Source organism: Nannospalax galili, unplaced genomic scaffold (assembly GCF_000622305.1).
Source record: "Nannospalax galili isolate Female #2095 unplaced genomic scaffold, S.galili_v1.0 scaffold158, whole genome shotgun sequence".
In the NCBI taxonomy this organism is placed as follows: Eukaryota; Metazoa; Chordata; class Mammalia; order Rodentia; family Spalacidae; genus Nannospalax; species Nannospalax galili.
The window spans coordinates 6,744,345-6,754,886 of record NW_008345290.1 but is presented as its reverse complement, the minus strand read 5'-3'; positions in this window follow the sequence as shown (position 1 = coordinate 6,754,886).

Here is a 10,542-nt window from a genome sequence, read left to right as displayed (position 1 = left end):
AGTTATAAGTGGTTGTAAGCTCCCCAGTGTGGGTGCTAGAAACCAAACTCACTTCCTCTGCAAAAGCAGCACTCACTCTTAACCACGGAGCCAACTCTCCAGTCCCAAGGTTTTATTCATCTTTAAATCGGGCTGTCTTTGGGGACACCCATCTTGATTATTCAAGCATTTTCCTGTCCCCTTCATTTGTGATTTCATTCATATCTTCTTTCCTGTGGATCAAAACAAAAATTTGAACTCAAAGTTTCTTATCAGTATCTTCATATATAAATATCTTGTCCATGTGGTAAGGTTCTTTAAAATAGGAAGCACAGCCATTTTAGCATGATATATACTATCACAACAGGTTCACAAACATGATTTTTAAGACTCCCATTGTTTATAAACAAAGTCTGAATAACCAGTCCCCTTAGATTTTATTTGGCCTTGCTAACTACAGCTTTCTTTCAATCACCAGCTAGCCTCTGTATGTGGGAAACTCCATGGAGAGCTGGAGGTGGAAATGCTCCGAGTGCCCCTGCTCCTGTTATTGATGCTGGTGGCAGAGCCTTCTAACTGGAACCCCCGCTGAGTCTTTAGAAACCTGGTAGATTGTTAACAAGGTTAGCAGGAGTTCATGAACTCAGCCCTGTAGACATGCAAAATCTCAGAACTTTGATATGGAATTGGCAGGGAAAGATTCTGCATATTAAAAAAATTTCATTGTTTATAAAGGACAAACATGGAACTTTGTAGGGTTTTAATACAGTTTCTTCTGCATAAATATTGCATTTTCAAACATAATATGCTTAGAGAATTGCTATAAAGCTTGGTTTTTGGCAGTATGCATAGAATCCCCCCAGCCATTTAAAAGCAAATAACAAATGTTTTTTTTTTTTCTATATGCTAATGAAAGCGATTTAGAAATATTTAGTTATTTACATAAAGGAAATGTATGGTAGCAGTGCCATGAAAATCAGTCATTTGGAAGTGATTAGAACCCGTAGTCGTTAAAGGGTGTATTTATTACTCACATAAAATTAAGGAAGTATCTAGAGGAACAATTGTTACATTAGATTCTCAGTTAAGACACCCAGTGGCACATGCTGTGGTTGTAAATCAAGTGTATTTTTCCAGGGGGTATCTGGGTATAGAGGCTAGAAGTGTTTCCTGGTGGCCACTAGCTTTCCTATGCTTGTTGCAAAGGAACTGAACTAAAGCAGGAAAAAGAGAGAAAAAAGAGGCGGAGGTAGGTGTGGGGGTAGGGAGCTGGTGAGAGAATGTGCGGTTCACCTGCATAATAATCCATAAGTACCCCGTAAGCATCACAAAAAACAGAGTGCTGTGCAAAGATTCTATTCATTGTCAAAATTTGGGATCAGGGAATGTGATTTACTTTTCTATAAGGATAAGCTCAGAGAATCCCCAAGAGTGGTCATTCTTCCCTCCCTCCAGGGCTCTGGGTCCTCCATCCTCCTAACTGGTCTTTTAAGTTAAAGGAACATGTTTTGACCTCATTCTAGCTACATAGGGTCAGACACTGAGGGACTGAATAGCTCTCGCCAGGAAGGGGCAGCCCTTCCTGGTGGGTGCTGGGCTTCTTTGTGCGGAAATCTGATTGTCTCCACATCTATTAGCATTTATTGAGTATTTGGTGAACAGCTGGCCAGAGCAAAAGGAGTAAGAGCTGATGCTGGTCTTTCAGGAGGTCACAGTCTTGGTCTGATTTGTCCAGGGAGACAACTGAAGCTAGTCCTTGTGCAGCTTTAAAAATGCCCCAGTAGAGAAGGCCTGGCCTGGCAGTGCAGGGCTTTAATCCCAGCAGAATCAGACAGATCTCTGAGATCAAGGCCGGCCTGGTTTACATAGCAAGTTCCAGGCCAGCTGAGGCTACAGGGAGACCCTGCCTCAAAAAATGACAAAAATCAACTAACCAAACAAAAAAGTGCCAGTAGAGGTAAAGACTACATTGGTCAGTAAAGAAACACTTTACAGAGAAGCATCTTGGAGTGTGGAGAAGCCACTTGGCAGGAGAAAGCATTTCATATAGCAGGACTAGAGCATAAGAATCATGCTGTCTGGGGCCTGGAGAGATGGATCAGCAGTTAAGAACACTGGCTGTTCTTGCAGGAGACCCAGGTTCAAATCCTGGTACCTACATAGCAGCTAACAACTGTTCATAACTCCAGTTCCAGGGGATCCGACAGCCTCTTCTGTCATCGACGGGCATTGTACCACACGGGTGCACTTACCTACATGCAGGCAATACATGCACACACATAAAATAAAATAAAATAAAATAAAATAACAAAATAAAATAAAAAAGAATCATGCTGTCTGGGAGGTGGCACACAGTATGGCATGACTACATTGTAGGGTTTGAAGGTTTGTCCCACACAGAAGTGGGAATTATAAGACTGAGCAGAGTTATGAGATTTGGATTTTGATTTTGGGAGAGGACTCTATCAGATGTTACTAGTGTTGTTAAAAGAGAAAATATTAGATTTATGTGTTGATACGATCCCTCTGAGACAAGGATTGGTCAGAAATAGAGAAGTTAGGAATTCCAGGTAGGAAATGATGGAAGTCTTGTATAAATCAGTGGCAGTCGGAATAGAAGGAGAGCACAACTGGAGAGAGATTCAGAAGGCAGAGTCGGTATTTGGTGGTAGATTGGATCTGGGATTTGAGGTGAGAAGTAATGAATGACTTCAGAGCTGCTCTGGAAACTGGTATAGGATGTGAATGGTGGGGGGACGGGCTCGCTGTCAACCTTCATGACCACACTGGCTGTAGGTGTGCATTTGGGCATGATCATTTCAAGGGTAGAGTGAGTCCCTAGAAATAAGAGGTCTGGCAGACCTTCTGGAGTGAGAAGAGAAAGCTCCAAGGAGAGAACTCTGGGGACTAGGCAGGCAGGGTGCTAGTGGGTGACCAGATGGGTAGGTCCAGAAAGCCAAGCACCAAGGAGTTCAGGGAAGGCGGGAGCTGTCCATAGTGTTGCCTGCTGTAGGCAAACTCCCCTCCCGGCTGCTTTTCTACAGACTACCTACCGCAGTCTTGGAGTCAGAAAGAGACCTTTCTCCCTGAGGAGACACTTCCTTCTCTCTCCCTCAGACTATCTACTATTTATGCTCCTTTATTTTTTTTATATTTTATTTATTATTTTTATTTTATGTGTATGAGTGTATTGCCTGCATGTATGTGAGTGCACCCATGTCGTGCAATGCTGCGGAGGTCAGAAGAGGGCTTCGGATTCCCCTGGAACTGGAGTTAAGGACAGTTCATAGCTGCCATGTGGGTGCTGGGAATCGAACCCAGGCCCTCTGCAAGAGCAGTCAGTGCTGTTAACCACTGAGCCATCTCTCCACCGCTCCCTCATTTTAAACAATGATTCTTTTCTACAGTGAATTTGGGGGTTCCCCTAACCATTTTATAGTATGTGTATTTCTAGTTCAACTCCCTTAGATACATCTTAGACAAAAACGTCTCTAAATCATAGACTCATAGGATGGGTATGGTAGTTTTACTCACAACTAAAATTAAGATGTACAGTTGTCAAAATGAAAGTGAATCACTAACAGATGCTGAAACAAGCTATGACTGATTTCACATGGAACAACACAGAATTTGCTTTTTTCTATGTGCTCAATTCAGACTCACATTTCCGTTCTTGAAACTTGCTTAAGTTAAACGAACTAAATGAACCGTTCCTCAGAGCTCAAGTGTCATTGGCAGGACATTCTAGGCTTAGACCGGGTAGAAGTCTGTTCTGTCTAACTTTGGTCTCATTGCTTGAGTGGGAATTTCAGTAGAAAAATCTTGATCAGGAGGAACTAGACATTTCTCTTTTCTAATTCCAATTCCCAGAAACTTCCCCGTAGGAAAATCAGCTCTTCATCAGATCAACAGGAAACTCAGTTGTTTGAACTCAGGCAACTTGAAGGCTATCAGCCTTCGCACCTGAGCATTTATCCACTCCATTCTTAAGAAATTTTCCTGCCCAAGATCTCTGATCCTTAGAAAATGAGAAGCAAAGGTAAGGGCCCACATTTGGAAGGCTGTGAAAAGCAGTTAAAAAGAGGACCTGCTGGAGAGGTAGCTCAATGGTTAAGAGTGCGTATTCCTCTTATAGAGGACCTGAGTTCGGTTTCCAGCACCCACATCAGGTGACTCACAATCCTCTGTAACTCCAGTTCCAGAGGAATCTGTGCTTCTGACCTCTGTGAACCCCTGCACTCACAGTAGGCTAAAAGAAAAAAGAGAGGAGACAGAGTTGCAGATACATCTTTAAGTGGTTACCATGAGACACTGATAACCTGCTTTGTAGTTTCATGATCTCAGGGTTGGGGATTCAGCTCAAGGGGCCCTGGGTTTGGTCCTCAGCATTGGAAAACAACCAATACCACAGCAAAACCAAACCACCACAACCCCCCCCCCCAAGAAATAAGCATATCTCACTGAATCCTTACAACTGTGGTGTATCATTCTACCCATTTTTTTAGATGAGGAAGCTGAATTAAAGGTGTTAGGTAAATTAAAGGTGTTAGGTAAATATATGATGCTCTGAGATTCAAACCTGAACTTTTCTCACCAGTCTGTGATTGTATAAGCAGAAAAAGTGAAAAGAAAGAAGGCTGGATGTGATGATGTGTGCCTGTGATAGTTCCAGCACTGGAGAGGCTGAGGCAGGAAGATTGTGAGTTCCAGACCAGTTTGGGCTGCGTAGTGAGACCCTGTTTCAAAAATAAAATGAGAGGGCTAGTGAGATAGCTCAGTGGGTAAAGGCACTTGCCACCAAGTCTGATGACCCGAGTTTGATTCCTGAGACCTCCTGGTAGGAGAGAAACAAATTCTGAAGGTTGTCCTTTGACCTCCACATGCATGTTGTGGCATATGCACACTCAAATGCATGCATGTGCACACAAGTACATGTAATAAAAATTTATTTTATTTTTCACTGTTTTTATTTTATTTTATGTGTATGAGTGTATTGCCTGCATGTATATAAGTGCACCCATGTCATACAATGCTCACAGAAGTCAGAAGAGGGTGTCAGATCCCCTGGAACTGGAGTTACAGACAGCTGTTAGCAGCCATATGGGTGCTGAGAATCGAACCTATGTCCTTTGCAAGAGCAGTCAGTGTTCTTAACCACTGAGCCATCTCTCCAGCCCCAATAAAAAAAAATTTTATGAGCTAGGCATGGTAGCACATGGCTGCAATCCCAGCATTAGGGAGGCCAAAGCAGGAAGAGCTAGAGTTCAAAGCCAGCCTCATCTACATAGTGAATGAGAGGCTAGCCTGAGCTATATGAGATTCTGTCTCAAAAGAAGAGGTAGGGGTCGGGGTAGAGGTCTGGGCTATCGAGGTGATCTGGTGAAGGTGTTTGCCACCAAGCTTGATAACCTGAGTTCCCATATTGGATGGCTCACAACAACCAGTAATTCCAGCTCCAGGGGATCCAACATCCTCTTCTGACCATTGCAGGCACACACATGCATGTACACACACACACACACACACACACACACACACACACACAACACACACATGCACACACACACACACATAATTAAAAATAATAAAAATATCCCAGCACTTGGGAGGCAGAGGCAGCCCAGCCTGGTCTACACAGCAAGTTCTAAATCAGCCAGGGCTACAGTGAGAGCCTATCTGAAAAAACCCAACAAAACTTTTAAAAACAGCAATAACAATGAAAAGGGGGGGGGCAGGGTGAGAATAATACTGCTCACTTTGCTCAACTTGTTTCTTCAACTGCAGGGCTTTCAGCCTTTTTCTTCCTTTTTTGTCAGCCATGAAAATGTTCCTTTTCCAACGCCAGAAACTTCCTCCAGGCTGCCTTGTTGCTTCTCCCCTTCAGCACGGCATCTGCCCACAACCTCCTGACTCAGATGTCTAAGCCCATGACTGAGAAAATTCCTCAGGAAGAGCCAGGGTGTGCATCTTACCACTGGGGACACCCAGATCTGCTGTTTGCACAGCTGGATTTATTGCTCTTACTGACACTTGGTTTTGGAAAACTTTTCATGGTCTAACTAGAAGAAATTAAGCAAAGGGCCAGAGGTTTCCCACTGCTTTTTTAGAAGTCAAGATTCTTTTATTTTTGCATTTTCTCTCTTTTTACTCTGTGTGTGTGTGTGTGTGTAATTATAACAATTACTATATAAATATTGACATTTATCTTTGAGATTTACCCAAGGGAAGTTTCTTACCAAAGATATTATTTTTCTCTCTTTAAAAAAATATTTGAGTTCTCTTCCTAAATGGAGTATTTATGACTTTTCTGGGACCAGAACTGGTTCATTGTACTCAGTGGAGGAATGGTCCACTATGCTGAATCATCCTTTCCCTTTGTTTCCCTCAACAACTCTGTGTCTGTTTTTCAATTTAAAGCAACTGTTCATAGAAATCCCACCATGAAGAAAAACACTGTGAGTCAATACACTTTGGGCCAGGTCCAACTCTCACATAATGAAGTCAGTGGTACTTATGCAAGAAGGAATTTGCCCCGTGATGGTAATAAAGCTATTATTTGTATCTCATAAACACAGAATGGCTAGATATATTCGAAGGTCTTGTTTGAAATTAGTTAAGTGGGTTTCCTGTGCATTCATAGCTAATTTAGTGAGTATTCATAGAACTACTGTACTTAGACACTAATTAATAGTGAGTAGGCTTTATCAGAGGCCTAAACGGGGAAGATATATTTATGTGGAGTAAATCTAGGGCCTCATCAGTATTTCCTTGTGTTGTATGAGCAGTTAAAGCTTTACAGGCAACAGTGATGCTACCCTACCGTAGGTAACTCAAGGGGTTGGCTGAACAGTTGACAGTGGAAACATTGCACCATATGATTAAGGAATGGTAACACAGTAGTGTCTAGAAAATGTCTGTGTCCTCATGAAATGCTACTGAGAAGGTTCTTTCAGAGTAGGGGCATTGTTCATGTGCTGACTGTCTCCAAAGTAAGTAGATTCCAAATCAGATTCTGTGAAGTAGAAACCATATTAAAATTATATTTAGACCAAAAGTCCCTTCTCCTTTCCACAGGAATTACAATTTTGATCAAATCAATGCTGAACAATATTACTTTTTCTTCCTTGCTATGGTGTGTCTAGAAATGGTTTGTGACAGAAAGTCTTTTTATAGCTTTGCTTTCAACATGCATTTATGTTTTAATGATACATTCTCCGCCTGTAAAAATGTAATTATAGCCCACAGAAAATCAACACATTTTAAGCTTTCTCAGTATATTTAGGCTGTCAACAGCGTGCTGTCTGACATCCAGTGTTACCCAGCTTCCGCCTTTAATGGCTAGATTGTTTTCTAAAGACAGTCTAATGACACAAGACTTCTAAATCCTGTTGGACCATTGAACTAAGAATGACCTGAGCAGATAGGGAATCTTTGGCCATCTGTCATTGATAGCTGTATTGATCTGGACTTGAAGGCCGAAGGCGCTGTGTACTGAGGGTACAGCAGTTTGCTGAGGTGTTGATAACTCTCCTGATACGTTTGTGATGGGCTTGACTTCTCATTGTGTTGTCGTAGCTCTGGAACCCTTGGGCAGTAAGTAACCTGGCTGAAAAAGTACACTGCCAGGTCAAAAGGGTACGTCCGTCCTCATGCATTATCTCCTGGGTCACCCTATGGCATGTCTGAGTACAAGGAAAAAAGTGCCCTTTAAACATTCTATTTTGAAAACTTTGAAGCATATAGGAAGTTATGCTCACCACCTAGATCGACTAGTTCCTACAGTTTTGCCTGTTTCTACCTTTCTGAACCCTTTCAGTTGGAGATGTGACCATTCACCCCTAAACTTGTTGGTGAACACTTTGCAAAAATAACATTTTCCCATCTGCTCATAGCATCATTATTAAACCTGAGAAAATGGACACCAGTTCCCAAATGTCTTCTAATATCCTATCCATGTTCAAATTTGTTAGTCTCTCAAATGCATACAGTGCCTCTTTAAAACAAGGATCTGCTCATGGTTAATGTTTTATATCTGATTGCTACATTTAAGTCAAAAGAACCCATTTTAACATTCTGAAAGCAAGACAAAAACAAAGGGAGAAACTGGTCTCAGAGTCTATCATAGGTGGAAATAAATGAAATGTTCTGATGGCACAGGCATAACACTCCCTAACAGTTGCCTATGCAGTTCCCTTTCTATCTGATGAAGTTCTCAGTGAGTCTCAGTGGTGCAGTGTGGCCTTTGTGACCACTTGGGACAGGATGATTTTCTTTTTTGGATAAGCCTCTTTTTCAATCTGTGCAGGTTGACTAGAAGCTAAACTCTTAAAAAAATGCCTTCAATTGATATTTACATGTGGTCCACTGGAGCAATGAACACATTACATCTGTGAAAAGTCACAGCTATAAAGATTGACCATCTTGAAAGCAGTATTCCTTTCTGAAAGCTGGTACACAGTGAGTTTTGCCAGTTCGGTTTAGTGTCTCAAACAATGGAAGAAGGATCACCTGGATTTACAGTAAGCAAGTGACAACAATACAGAGATGGGGAATGGGGGCAGGGACAGTAAATACAAGTGTGATGAAATGCATTTCCTTCCTTCCTTCCTTCCTTCCTTCCTTCCTTCCTTCCTTCCTTCCTCCCTCCCTCCCTCCCTCCCTCCCTCCATCCCTTCCTTCCTTTGAGACAGGCCTTGTATATTTCAGCCTGGCCCTTAACTTCCTATGTAGCCAAGGGTGACCTTGAGCTTCTTATCTTCTTGAGTGCCTCTACCTCCCAAGTTCTGGGATCACAGATGTGCAGTACCTTGCTTGGTTTATGTGGTACGGGGGATTGAAGCCAGAGCTTCACGTATGTTAGGCAAACATTCTACATTCACAACCCCATGAAATGTATTTTTTAAAATATGGGAACCATCTTTTTCACAGCTCCTTGTGGTCTCACAAAAATGTTTCTGGATAGGTACCGTAGTATTTGTCTTATCTACTAGATTGCAGCAAAATGCTGTCTGTTTTAGTGGGTGCTCTGCAAATGTTAATTGCTGATAATATCCAAATCACTTTTTTATGTTTGGGATGCTAGGAATCAAACTCATGATTTTACGCATGCCAAGTATACACTGTATTACTGAGCTACACCTCCAGCCCCTTTCACTTTTTACAGTGACCTCAGATCACAAAATAAGGCAACTGGATTGGGAAGGTATATAATGTGTAAGGGTAACACACACCAACAGGACCAAGAGAAATGTTATTTCTCAATGATATAGTCACCTTCGTAGGAGAATTGTCAACTTCATTAGCTTATTTATATACAACTTACCCAGCATACATTTGCTAAGAATTTTCTAAAATTCTGAGGAATTCTTAGGGACTACATAGAGGAATTATATTAAGAAAAAATTTTAGGGGATAGAGAGATGGCTCAGAGATTAAGAGCACTGACTGCTCTTGTAGAGGACCCGAGTTCGACTCCCAGTGCTCACATGGCAGCCACGAACTGTCCTTGACTCCAGTTCCAGGGGAATCCGATGCCCTCTTCTGACCTCCTAGGCACTGCACGACATGGGTGCACTCACATACAGGTAGGCAATATACTCATACACATAAAATAAAAATAAAATATCTATATTGAAAAAAAGAAACTTTTTCAGGGTCAGGTGTGGTGGTGCACTCGGGAGGCAGAGGCAGGTGGATCTTTGTAAGTTTGAAGCTATCTGCCTGGTCTGCATAGTGAGTTGCACGTCAACCAGGGCTACAAAGTGAGACCTTATCTCAAAAAAGCAAAGCAAAACAAACAAAACCTTTTAGTAAAAAAAAAGCAAAAAAACAAAAAACAAAAAACAAAAACATTCATAACAGTAGAGAAACTAGTACATGGATTTCCTGCACAGACCTCACTCAACCTCACCAAATTGTTAACTTTTGCCAGTTTTACTCCATATTCATGTCTCCTTGCCTGTGCTTGAGTGGTGGAGGAATCTAGTATTGAACATTCACATCTATGGGAAGGACTTTGCTTCTTTACTTCTCCCTGTGGACTCATGAAAAAGCTTCTCATGATTTCATTATGTGGTAGAGCCATGTTTGCAAACTAACATTTGGATTTCTAAAAAGCTTTTAAAATATTTTATTATTTTTATTTTATGTATATGTGTATTGTTTTCATGTATATAAGTGCACCTGTGTCCTGAAATGCCTGAGGAAGTCAGAAGATGGCGTCAGGTGCCCTGGAATTGGAGTTACAGACAGTTGTTAGCTGCCATGTGAGTGCTGGGTATTGAACCTGAGTCCTCTGCAAGAGCAGCCAGTGCTCCTAACTGCTGAGCCATCTCTCCAGCACCTCTAAAATGTTTTGATCAGAGATTAGCAAGCTTGAAGATCCAAACCCTATAGTTAATTGGCTAATATTCACTTAGTAAAGATATTTGCTATGCAGCAAAGTTGAACAGTTTTGAAAGACACTGTATGCTTAGCTGAGGAATGCAACAGTAAAATGTTACTGTCAATATTTTCATACACACATACATGCAATAGAGAAACATATTCTGAATGGTTTTTCTT